This window comes from Coturnix japonica, unplaced genomic scaffold (assembly GCF_054131305.1).
Source record: "Coturnix japonica strain WE unplaced genomic scaffold, WE-NBRP24 Scf046, whole genome shotgun sequence".
Lineage (NCBI taxonomy): Eukaryota > Metazoa > Chordata > Aves > Galliformes > Phasianidae > Coturnix > Coturnix japonica.
In genome coordinates, this window is record NW_028188949.1 from 3062404 (window position 1) to 3075195 (window position 12792).

At 42.3% G+C, this 12792-nt stretch overlaps 1 pseudogene; it reads right to left on the reverse strand.

The window, feature by feature from the left end:
• Window positions 1–2677: 2677 nt before the first annotated feature.
• LOC146752392 (obscurin-like) lies at window positions 2678–12792 on the reverse strand (annotated as a pseudogene).

Genomic DNA, 12792 nt, shown 5'->3' on the forward strand with positions numbered 1-12792 from the left:
CAACCTAACAGAGAGGACAACTCTAGGATGCTGCGTGAGAAAAAGGGTTTTGCCTATGACAAGAAATTAACTGTTTCTATTAGCTCTTTTGTTACCATCCTACCCCTACTGGTGTTCAAACCATTTCTCCATTTTAGGGATGTTTAGAAAGGAAACATTTCCAGGACATTCTTGACATGTTTGGTGATTTTCATGGCAAAATGAGACACATTTACATCAAAAGCAATGGGAATTTTCCAGACATCACTGCGCTACATTGCAGTAATACACTTCTATTGTAGAAACTATTAAGGCTCGTGGGGGAATAGGTGTAAGACATAGTGACCACACTGAATGTGCTTTCAGCACTCCTTTACTTTCCACAGTACTTACCCTGAACGCTGACCTTTGATTTGGCAACATCAGTGCCAATATCACAGGTATATAAACCTGCATCTGACTTCTCGAGGTCATGGAGAAGGAGCCATAGGGTCTTCCCAGACTGTACCAGCTCATACTTGTTGCCAGAAGTGAGCACATCACCGTCCTTTTTCCTCACTGGTTTGACCTTCTCTTTAGAGACTTCACATTCCAATTTAATCACACCCCGCTCCTCACCAAAAACATCATCCAAGGACTTCATGAAGACAGCAGGCTTCTCTGCAATTAAACAGGCAAAACAGAACAACATGATACAGAAGTTGAGACATTTCCAGTTGCTTTCAGCTTTTTAAGGAGAGATCAATAAATCTTTACCAGTACTGACAACACCAATATAGAACCTAAAGCGGTTTCATGTCTCTTGACAGAATGCGCTTTAAGGAATTCTGAACTAATCAGTAGGAGAATACAGGGAACAGGAGGGACAGCCTGCATTGCTGTGGGTGGGACTGATATCATATGAAGTTATTGGGATGCAGCTCTTCTAAAGCTGGAGAGCTGGCATTGCCCTCACATGGAGCAGAGCTCATACAGTAGGCCACAGGATTAAGAGGATAAGCTGCTGAACACTTTTGATTTTCCTCTTTTATTGACTCCTTTTATCTATCTTCTATTTCACACATCAGATGTTTATACTGGGGAAAAAACATCCACCAAATGCAAAGGAAAGGAGAAAGAGGAAATCCTTCAAACTCTGAGCGCATAGAATAAAAGAGCTTAATTGCTGGGGAGAGCAGATTAGAATCACAGTATCCTTAGAATTGGAAGAGACCCTTAAAGGCCATCTAGCCCAGCTCCCCTGCAATAAACAGGGACATTCACAGCTAGATCAGGTTGTTCACAGCCTGGTCATTAGTCATTCCAGAGGCAAAACACACACTGAATGATCTCTCCCAGCAGTCATAAATCCTTGGGGCAACAGCATTGACACTGCATGTTACTGAAGCAGTAAAAGAAATTGCTCTTGTAACTCTCCTTGTGTTAAGTAAAACGATGATAAAAAGCAATGGAATGCTTTGGCAGGACACCAAAACCATCCTCCTTCGTTGATATCTGCTGCAATGGAACCTTCCACTGGAAGAAAGCCCCTGATGACTTGTCACCCCAGAGAGGTGAGTTTTAGAAGCAGGACTGATGCACAACAGAATGAACTGGAGCTCCTTAGCATCTCTTACATCCAGTAGGGCTGTGATCAGACCCACCTATCACCTTCAGGCGCGCGCTTTCTGACACCTTGTCTGACTTCACTGTCACTGTGCCAGCATCCTCAGGCTTAACCTGCTTCATTGTCAGAGTGCAGCAATTGCCAGCGTTCTTGATTTCATTGTAATTGTTGGTGTAAAGAAGGTTGCCATTCAGGAACCATTCCACGTCCTCGTCATCATGGGACAGCTCGCAGGAGAAGACAGCAGAGCTCTCTTCTTCAATTTCCACATCCTGCAGGTGCTTCGTTACTTCTACATTGCGGGCTGTGAGGAAACAAGGTGAACTGTTACCACTGTTACTATAAAGCATACTGGGATGTGGTAGAATGGTTAGACTAGATGATCTTTGTGTAATCTTCTCAGTGAAGATTATACATTTATAAAGTTAGCAGGAGAGAATGGCAGAAATCAACCAAGAGAAGAGAAATCTGAGGTGAAATAGGACATGGAAGAGGCCACCCTCCCTGCTCATACCTTCAGCTGTCAGCGTGGCCTCAGTCTCTGCAATTCCCGCCTTGCACTTGTACACACCAGCATCATCGGGCTTCAGCATCAGAATCTTGAGCTCTGCTGAATGCTTATCCCTCTTGATCTTGTATTTCTCAGAGGGCTGGATGGGTGTGTGGCCCTTGAAATATTTCACAACCTTTGGAGAAGGCCTGAAGTCACAGGACAGGATGACAGAATGATGTTCCAAAGCTGTCTGGTCCTCCAACTTCCTGGTGATTTCTATATGGTAATCTGCAAAACAGGGGTGGAAGAGAAGAAAGGATGAGGACAATTGGAAGAAGAGGAAAGTCTCTTGTGTGTATTCCATCCCAATTAATTTCATCTTCACAATGGTTGTTTGAACCACTCTAAAGATAAAACAAACGATTGCCTATAGGGAATGCCATTGACTACATTTCTATAAAGTAATACTGTATATTATCTACCAAATGCAAGGTCCAGCTCTTGTTCTGTGCTTATTAAACTGCTCCCAGTTAAGGCTTTTATTCAAATAAGAGTGAGTTGAAAATATAACAAGTACTTTAGGATGTGAATGGAGACTCTTACGCTGCAACGGGAAAACAGCTGATAAAAAGCCTGGAAGTTTCTTTCAGATGAAATCAATGACAAACTGCATCAAATTTAGGTGCTACCAAACTTAAACTTGTCTACTTCAGAAATACAATTAATTTCACCTGATTTGACTTCTTTGGAATAGCCAAGGACAAAACCACAGCTCTTTAGATCTGAATAGTAAGCACATCACAACTATTCAAACACATATTTTACTGAGATGCAGCTGTCTCATTTAGTGTCCAACGACTTTGAACTGGAAATGGAGCAGACCCTCCAGACACACACACAATATTTCAACGACCCCAGTGAAGGAAGACTGTATGTTAATTAATTCTTCATCTTCATGATGTAAACCAAGCCAGGATATGTTACCTCTGACGAGCAGATTGGCTGTGGATTTTGATTTGCCAATTGAGAACTGAATGGTGCCTGTCATATCAGTGGTGGTTTTCAGTATGGTCAGCCGGTGGATGGTGCCTTCTTGCTGCATAATCAAGTTTCTGCCAGCCTGTAAGACTTCCCCACGTAGATACCACTTGGGAAGTTTCACAGAAGGAATGGATATCTCGCATTCAAATTTGGCTTCTTCAGGCTCAGTCACATCCTCATCACACAGCTCCTTTACTAGATTAATGGATTGCTCTTTAAGAAGGATGGAACAAGAGAAAGCAGAGATTTAGAAGGAATGTAAAATACCCTTACATTATCACCCTACTTACTCACGTCAGCATTACTGCACATGAACACTACACCTATCAGCTCAGAATGCCTTAAAACATCATTAAAAAATAATAGAAAGAAAAGAATGTTGTTAAGAAGTCAGACAATAAGACTGACAACCTGAAGAGAGCCCAGATCTTCTGATTCCCAGTCCAACATCCAAATCAAACCATGACCTTCCCATCCCGATATCAAACTCCTCGCATTACGAAGTGGAATAGAGGTTCAATGAAACACGGACATTGATAATTACTTTGGTTAAATACAGCAACTTAGCTCTGAACAACAAGTTTTCTCCTAGTAAAGGTCCCTGTAGCTCAAATGTAATGGCTCTACTTAGGATAAATTCATTTTCCAGGATGTTCTTGCCCTTATAATTGTAACAAGAAAAATATCGGTGGACTTTGGGAAAACAAAAAACCCTCTGAATTTAAATATTCATTTAATTTGCATTTTGTTTTCAAAGTAAGCGAGAATGGCTTTTGTATAAATCTATCTGCATTCCACTGCCTTTATTTTATTTTATTATTATTACTATTTTTACCTTCAACAAAGAAATGAGCACTGCTTTTATCATCAAAAACATCACAAGTGTATGTATCCTCATCTTCATAATTCGCATCGTTGATGATGAGTTTCTGATACACGCCATCGCTCAAAATTTCATATTTGTCACTGGGATGAATTTCAAGATCCTTTTTGTACCACTTCACTTTAGCATTGGCACGAGACACCTGGCACTCCAGGAATCCCCGATGCTTTTCAAGTGCAATCTTATCTTGCAGAGGCTTCACAGTTCTCTCAGGCAGCTCTAAAAAGAGGAAAACAAACAAACAAATATATGTGTGTATGTATGTATGTATGTATGTATATACACACATTATATATATACATACGTATATATACACATTATATATATACATATGTATATATATACATATGTATATTATTTATATATATATTGATCAATATATTTTTTATATATATGTGTGTGTTATATATATATAATGATCAGCACAGTTTCTGTGAGAGAGGCTAACTCAGTAGTGATAGTTCTTCTATGAATGATTACTTAGATGGTGACGCTTTGTTAAGCACTTGATCTAACGCACAGCAAATAAAGAGCTAATTAAAAGAAGACCTGTTATCCCTATTTTACCACTTGGATGGCTAAATTTCAGAGGTAAGGAGTAATTTTCTCAGCACTGTACAGCAGTGAAGTGGCAAAGCTGGGGACTGAACTCTTGAGTAGTGTGCTAACTCAAATGTCTCCCTTTTCTTCATCACACTTAACATCATATATATACCCTAACATTGTATATATTAAAAAAAGCAACCCTGTGCTCTTTTCCTGTGCCTAATACAACTCCTCCAATCTCTGTGCTCTGCCAGGAGGGACATGTCTAAATAGGGTGGCAGATACACGCAGGAGATAAATATTTCCACTTCCCTCAGCCAACACTGCTCTGAATTTCTATGGGACACGTCGTTGGATGAAAAGGTATTTGACAAAGAAGGAAAAGAAAAAGTTTAGTCTGCTGTGTCATTCTCTTGGTAGCCAGAATAACTAACTCTCGCCAGTGTTAGTTCAAAGAATAGGCAGATTTTATCTCCTGACATGAGCAGTAATTCAAAGAAGCTGGTATATGATCCTGTATCCTGCATATTCACTGCAGGCAGGCAAAGACATTATGAGATAAGGGAGATCTACACATCACTCGTTATGAACACCTCATAAAGATAAAACCACACACAAGGGGAGAGTTTATGAAGAGGACCACTCTTGGACTGCTTTCCAAGAGGCATCAATTAGTAACTCCCTTCGCTCATTTTTCACACTACTCTACAGTGTCCTCCTGAGCCCCCTTACTCCTGTTGCCAACTGCTGATGCAGGGAATCCTGAGGAACCAAGGATTCATAGTTGTTCCATCAGTAGTCCTTGGTCAGCTCTCCCTCCCTGCCCCTTCTGTTTTGATCCCACTAACCAAATTTTAGTTAGTCTGAAAAGAGGATGGAAACCTCCGCAGCAATTAGTTTCTAAATATCTTGCAATGGGCAGCTTGTAGGAGCCCCATCTCAATGCCCACAGCACAGGAGGCAGGACTGCTTAGCCCATGCACTAGTGCATTTACCAGCACAGATGTAAGCCCAGATCTATGCACACCAAATCCAGGCTCTCAGTTTGCACAAGGAGGCATCCATGGAGCTGAAGTATTAGGCAGATATTGTGGTGGGGCAGCAGTTATTGAGACGCCAGACAGAAAGGACACAGATAACGTGGCAACTCAGCTTTACCATTATGACTGCTGATGGAACATCTAATTTCACTGCTCAAAAGAGAACTTCCATATAACTGGAAAGGATGAAATTCACAGGGGAAACCACACACAGACACACACAAAAGCAATACAAAGGAGATGAAGGATGGTTCACATACTGGTGATTCACTCTGAGACGCAAGCAAATGAAAGAGTATCCCCAACCATTTGCCTCCCCAAATGCTAAATACATAAACACTCCTTGCAGTGATAGCTCTGCCAGACGTGAGTCATACACTGTAAAACATTACAGGGTCTATCAGTTTAACTTCAGAAATTCATTACACCACCAAAAACAGACCATCGTGTCCAGGCTGGTCCATTTCAGCTCTTCAAACCTGTCGGTAAAACTGCCCGAGAGCTGAAATGCTTACCAGCAAAAGCTAAAAACTGTAAATCAAATGTAATAAGCTGGCTTTGTCTACTGTATAGAAATGATGTCTGAAAAAAGAAAAGAAAAAAAAAAAAAAAAAGAACCTAAACCAGAACAAATGGAATGGCTGCATAAAACAGCCAGTACTGAAACTGCAACGCAACCTGGTTGCAGACTGAGAGAGAAAATGAGAGTTCACCAAAGTCATGGGACAGGACACATGTTCATGTTCATGCTAACACTGAACCCAAGTGGCCACATGAGGACAGCATCTAGTAGGAAATCAGAAAAAAGCATCCTTTCAGAAGTCCCTTTGGCAGGTGACATTTACCAGGGCACAGCAGACCCGTGTGTTCAGTAACCAGTCTGATGCTTCAGAGCCTGGTGATGAGCTACAAACTGGGGTTTAACCAGTGCAACACAAGGAGGGAAAATCTGTCTTGAGCATAAAGAAGAAAGAGAAAGGTATCCAAAAGGACTAACGAAGAAATGCTCAAACTGCCCAGGAAGCATTTTTTCCTGTGGTGCAAAACACAGTTTATTTGCTCATTCAGGTAAACATACCACGAACCTTTAGGGTAGCTGATGTCTTGTCTTCAGCTGCTTGGCACGTGCATGTTCCCTGATCTTCATATTCACACTTGTGAAAAATGAGACTTCTCTTATTTCCCTGGGAAGTAATGCCCACTTTTTTACTTTGATGGAGCTCCTTCCCATCCTACAAGGGAAAATATCAAGTCAGATCTCCATGAGTCCTTCCATCTCTGCACTGAGCAAAGGGAGCCTTCAGATCTATGCTTAATTCACCCACTCCCCTAGAATTAATGGAACTGTGCTTACTGGAACATATGTTGAAGCTTAAGCACAGTGCAGTGTTTTCAACATGTAGGAATGGCTATAGAACATGCAGAAATTCTGGCTGACCTATGACAGCTTAAAGCACTGCGGAGGACTGTTAACAAGCTCGTTTGGACATCACCTTGAATAAATGACATTATCCCCAAGTAAGGGAAGGAACAGCTGAGCACCGGGGAGGTACAGAAAGTGCCAGAGCAAATTCTCACACTGTCAGGTGCAAAGAAAACTGAAATTTCACCCTAAAACCAAGTTCACAACAAGGCTACAAAATCCTGGCTGAGAATTTCTGTGTTAGAGTTGAAGCTCAAGACTGTGCTCCAACCAACAATATTTTGTGCAGCAAGACCTCAGGAGTTCACATGAAACCCAAAACAAACTTCCATTTCAACTTGATAAATGAACTCAGGACATAATATCAAAGAGGGCTGATCTGGGCAAGTAAAAGAGCATAAAGAAAAGAGAGCAGTGCAAAAGCTATCAAGCAAAAGCTCAGACTTGCATCCCTTGGAAGTGAAATTAAAGGCTCTCATTCATTTCCAGAGAAGTCAGAAAGGAAAATACCATTACATGCCATACCTTGAACCACTTGACGTCCACCTTGGGCCTGGACAGCTCACACTCAAATGTGACCTTGTCCTTCTGAGTGACGCTAATGTCTGCCAATGGTTTGCTGATTTTCACAGGCAGTTCTGAGAAGGAGAAAGAAGGATGTGGATTTAGTTGGGAATTAGGTCTCTAGGAGCATCTGGCATAAGGAATAATGAAAGGCAGTGCCTACTCTCCATGCTTACTAGAACATGTCATTAACAACAAAAAAACCTATTGTTTTGAGCACATTATCATTACTTGTGCTAGGGACAATCATGTTACAACAATCCTCTTGATATCTGAGGGATACTCTGGTGGCAATGGCCCAGTGCAAAACATTCTTTGCAGCTGGAAGGAAAGCTGGTTCTGCTGTTCAAGTCATCTGGGACAGGAGCAGATAATCACACCTTGCACCAACCAATACCTGTCACAGTGAGCCTCCCCGATGAATTAATGCCTTCTGCTTTAAAGGAAATGAGTCCTGCATCTTCAAGGGTCACAGAAGAAAGTGTCAAGGAATGTTTCTTCCCCTGGACACCCATCGTGATATTTGGTGCAGGCTTCAGCCGCACGCCGTCCTTCTGCCAAGTCCCTTCCACATCCTCATGGGACACCTCCACCGAAAAGGTGACAGTTCCCTTCTCAGGGAATTCCAGGGGCTGCAGACCTTTCACCAGCTTCATCTGCCGCACTGAAAGACAATGGGGAGAGGTTGGAGATTTCACACCAGCATCTGAGAAATAGAATCATCAAAGGAATCAGAGAAAGGTTTAGGTTGGAAGGGACCTTTGAGATCATCCAGTTCCAAACCCCCTGCTGTAGGCAGGGATGCTTCCCTCTACACCAGATTGCACAAAGCCCCATCCAGCCTGGCCTTGAATGCTTGAATAGCATCAGGACTTCCAAAACAAGTTACTTCCCTCTTCCTCTCCCAGGTACACTATCTGCCAATTAAGCAACAGCCTTTGCAAAGAAGAAATCTTGTTCATAACCAGGTCCATGGGTGCTCTTAAATCGATCCTTCCAGATGGAAAAAAGATTTCAGGTGGTCTCCTAGATTTTACCCCTTTTTGTGTTGCACACAAGACTGAAAAAAAAATTACTTTTGCAAAGTTCTTCTTGTCATAAGGAAACAAACATTTGGGGAATGGCAGAACGAGGTAAAATTTACCTTCACGTCATTTGAAATTTCACTCTCATGTTCTTGGTGTGGTTTCTCCTATAATTATTTGGACTAATTAAGCTTTTCCCTGATGAAAGCCTAGAAGTATATCACAAGAAGGACCAACTTACCCATGACCTTTTATTTGTCTTACTCAAGCATCTCCTCCTGACCAGAACTGACAATAAAATATTCAGCCAGACTACAGGTTTGAGCATCTGAGTTGTTTCTAGGATCTCCTGCAAACTTAAGCTTGGAACACACACTTGTCTTTTGAATAAGTGTCTTTTATAGTGCAATAAAACAACAGGTTTTCACATGGCTATTCCTCATTTACCTTGCTCTGAAATCATTCTCAAACCATGAGGGATCAGTCCAGGAAGAAGGAGAGGAGAGGGGAAGTGAAAGGGGAAGTCCACGGTTCTCTAATATCAGGCTTCTTAGCCTAAAGCTCAACAGCAAATAGCAGTCCACTTCCCCACATTGCTAGACTCCGAGCATTTAAAGAACATCAGCTTACCTCATTATGAGCTCTAACACAGCCAAAGAAATTAATATATTCAAATATTCTCTTGAGTGATGAGAAATATGGAGCATAACTTCAGACTTCTGCTGTTAAACTCTCACTTCTATCATAAACCAGGGCAAGAGTTCAATGCTGTTTTAGATGGAGGACACATATTTTAAATAACTCGTCTCATTAAGGCTTGGATTCCCTACTACAATTAGCTAAATTCCAGTTTGGATCATGCTTCACCTTGGATCACTTAGGGCTTCAGCCACTTAATGGAACTAACTCAGTTAAAGGTCAGGGGTAAAATAAAAACTCTCTTGGACTAGCAGAGAGATTTGCAATGGAGTAACTGAAGTAAGGATGGGAGACTGAAGGTGTTGGGGAAGACATCCAGGCTTTAGCTACAGGGCATGCATGCAGAATCACAAAACAAAGGCCAGTCAGAGAAATCAGAGCTTCGTGAGAATTAAGGTGAGGTTGTTTCTACATGCCCACCCTATCTGCCAGTGTAAAACCTGCCAGTGAAAAAAAGGAAAGCTACATATAGGTGGGGAGAATTGTTGGTGAAATTATTTGTGATATTTTTGCTAATAATATGCTCAAAATCCTGGAGCAAGACTTCAAGTTAAGCAACTCAGTCTGTGTAAGTAGACTTACAGAAGGGAACCATAAAGCTTATGGAAGGGAACTGTCAAGCTAATCCACAGCTAAAACAGAGAAGAGACGAATTGCAGGAGCTTGTTTACTTTGCAGAAGTGTGAGCTTTAACCACTGCTGAGCTCCTAGTACAAAAGTCTGAACCAATGCAACAAACCAACCCGTCCATGTTGTACAAAAGAATGTACTGACACCACCAGAACACAAAATTCTACGGCTGAAAATACCCGCAAAAATCATCCAGCCCTTCTCCATTGCTCCAGGACATGCTCAGCTCTTTGTGCCCCAGATATTTCACTAACCTTTCCTGAAACCCACAGTGAAGGCTTCAAAGCCCCTCCAAATGACTTATCCAGTCATCCAACCATTAAAAAGCTTTTTTGTTGTAGAACTTGCATCTTTGTTATTGCAATTGAAGTCCATTATTTCTGCACAGAGAACAGATTGTTTGCTTCCACTTTCTAAGAGCCTTTTATGTACTCAAAGCCTGCTATCAAGCCTTTCAGTACCTGTTGATGACCTACACAGCAGCAATTGGTGGCAGGGGCTTTGTAGACAAAAATCAGATAGACCTTCAATTCTGTCCTTGTCCATTCCGTAGCAAACATGACAAAAGGATGCAGGAAATAGGACAGAAGTACAGGGCTACAGCTGAGACACCGTTAGCTTACTTGAAAGGAAAGCATCCATAGATAGATGCACTGTTGTGTTTTTATTTTTATTTTTTCATTTAACTCTGACTGCTTATAAAGAGATGCTTTGAAAGACATGCTTTGTAGAGAAGAACAGATGGATAAGCAGGGAATAGGTTGCTAATAGCCTTACAGATGAAGAAAAACAGACTGCACCAGAGTGAGAAATTCCAGAGGAGAATCAGCTAAGAGCTTATGTCAATGACATGGCTGAGGGCTGCTGGGAAGACCGCCCTCTCTTTCACCTTATTTCAAGCATTACAATGGTGTCCAAGCCCAGGGCTGTGTCTCCCTGCCCCCATGGCATGTAGGGCTGGCAGTAGCCACTGTGATAATAGAGAAGACCTGAATCCAAGTTCAAATCACATCCAGTGTCTTTACAGACCTTGCAATCATTCCACTTACTTTCCACATTGATCTTGGCTTGCCTCTTGTCGTCAGGACTCTTGCAGCAGTAAAAGCCCCTGTCTGCAAAGGAGATGTCCTTAACTATCAAGATATGCTTTGTTCCCTCAGCTTTGATCTCTGTTTTTTCACTGGCCTTCAATACAATGCTGTTCCTCATCCACTTGACTTCTGCAGGCTTGCTCAGCTCTACCTCCAGGGTCACTGTGTCTCTCTCTCTTCAACAGTTTTAGGCTCCAGTTTCTTCTTGAATGAGACTGAGGCCTCTGATCAATGTGAAGAAATAACAGTAAGAACACAGAGAATCCACAAAACAGTTTTTTTATAAAGAATTTAAATGGTGGTTCCAGTGCCAGTGCATTCAGGGGAACCCTACTTAAGGAAGCAAAATTCCATATCGTCACCATAACCAGAGGAAAGGCAATATGAAACCCACAAACCACAGCACCAGTGACAGCCTATCAATGGGGCATTACAGCCCCTTACCTCGGACTCTGAGATTGGCTGTGCTTTCTACGCCCTCAGCACTGGCAGAGATTTCAGCTGCATCTTCCAGTGTCAGATCGGTGATGGTGAGGCTGTGGTTGGTGTCCTTCTGTGAGATCACGAGTTTCTTACTGGCTTCAATCTTGACACCATTCCTGAACCAGGTGACCACAGCATCACTGGGAGAAACAGTGCACTTGAACACAGCCTCTTTGCCTTCTTCAGAAGCCACGTGGTTGAGGCTCGTAACAAATTTCACCACCCTGGGAGCTGATGGAGAAAAAGAAACCACTTAGGAGCACATAAAAGATGTGTCCCTAAGTGTATGAGCTCGTTTATGTTTGAGCACCTTCAAAGAGCCAACAGAGTCAATGATTTTATTGGAAGCATCAGATTTTATGACTCGCAGGAAGTGATCACCATAACTCACACTCACATCCCCTGTCTGTAGAGGAGATCCTCCTTGCATCTACAAAGATGCAAGAAGAAAAGAGGCAAAGAAGGGGTAAAAAAAATCCCATCTTACATTTGGGATGCTTAATTCCAGCCTTGAATGCTGATTTGCCCACTTAACTGCTGTGCTCTTCAGAAGCAGTTGTTCCACAGTTATTTTGAGAGAAAGAAATTTTGTACTTGGCTCTTAACACAGAACAGCATAAACACACAAATGAACTCAGCTTTGCAGTGTTGTAATGGCTGATGAGGGAAGCCAAGGATCCTTCCACACTGTCAGCCTTCATTTCCAGAGACATACCTTTGGGGGTGATGCTAATGCTGCTCTTGTCATCTCTGGACTCACAGAAGTACTCTCCCTCGTCCTCAGCCTGGATCCCTCTTATTGCCAGAGTTCTTCTGACCCCTTCCTCATCAATCTGGAAACGTTTGCTGGGTTTGATCTCAACTGCATTCCTGCACCACACCACCTTCCCTTTGGCATGGCTCACTTCCTCTTCCTCTAAGCCACATAAACAGCTGCTTAGTGCTCCCAAAGCGAATGCTCACCAGTTGATTCCAACTTGAAGGTCATCTTCTGGCCAGCAGCCTCGCAGATGTATTCTCCAGCATCTTTCTTCTCCAGCTGCTCCACAACCAGACGCCGTGTTTTGCCCACAGATTCCATTCTGAACTTTCTGGAGGAGGCAAGCAGTCTTCCATCCTTGTACCATTTTACTTCGCTTGGATCCTGTGCTACTTCACAGCTGAAGGAGGCACTTGCTGTCAGGGCAGCACTCACCTCTTTCTGCACCTTCTCCTGGTTTATAAACACAGGTTTTGGCTCTGAGGGAAGAAAAGAAAAAGTATTGACTGAGGGACTGACATGTGAGCAT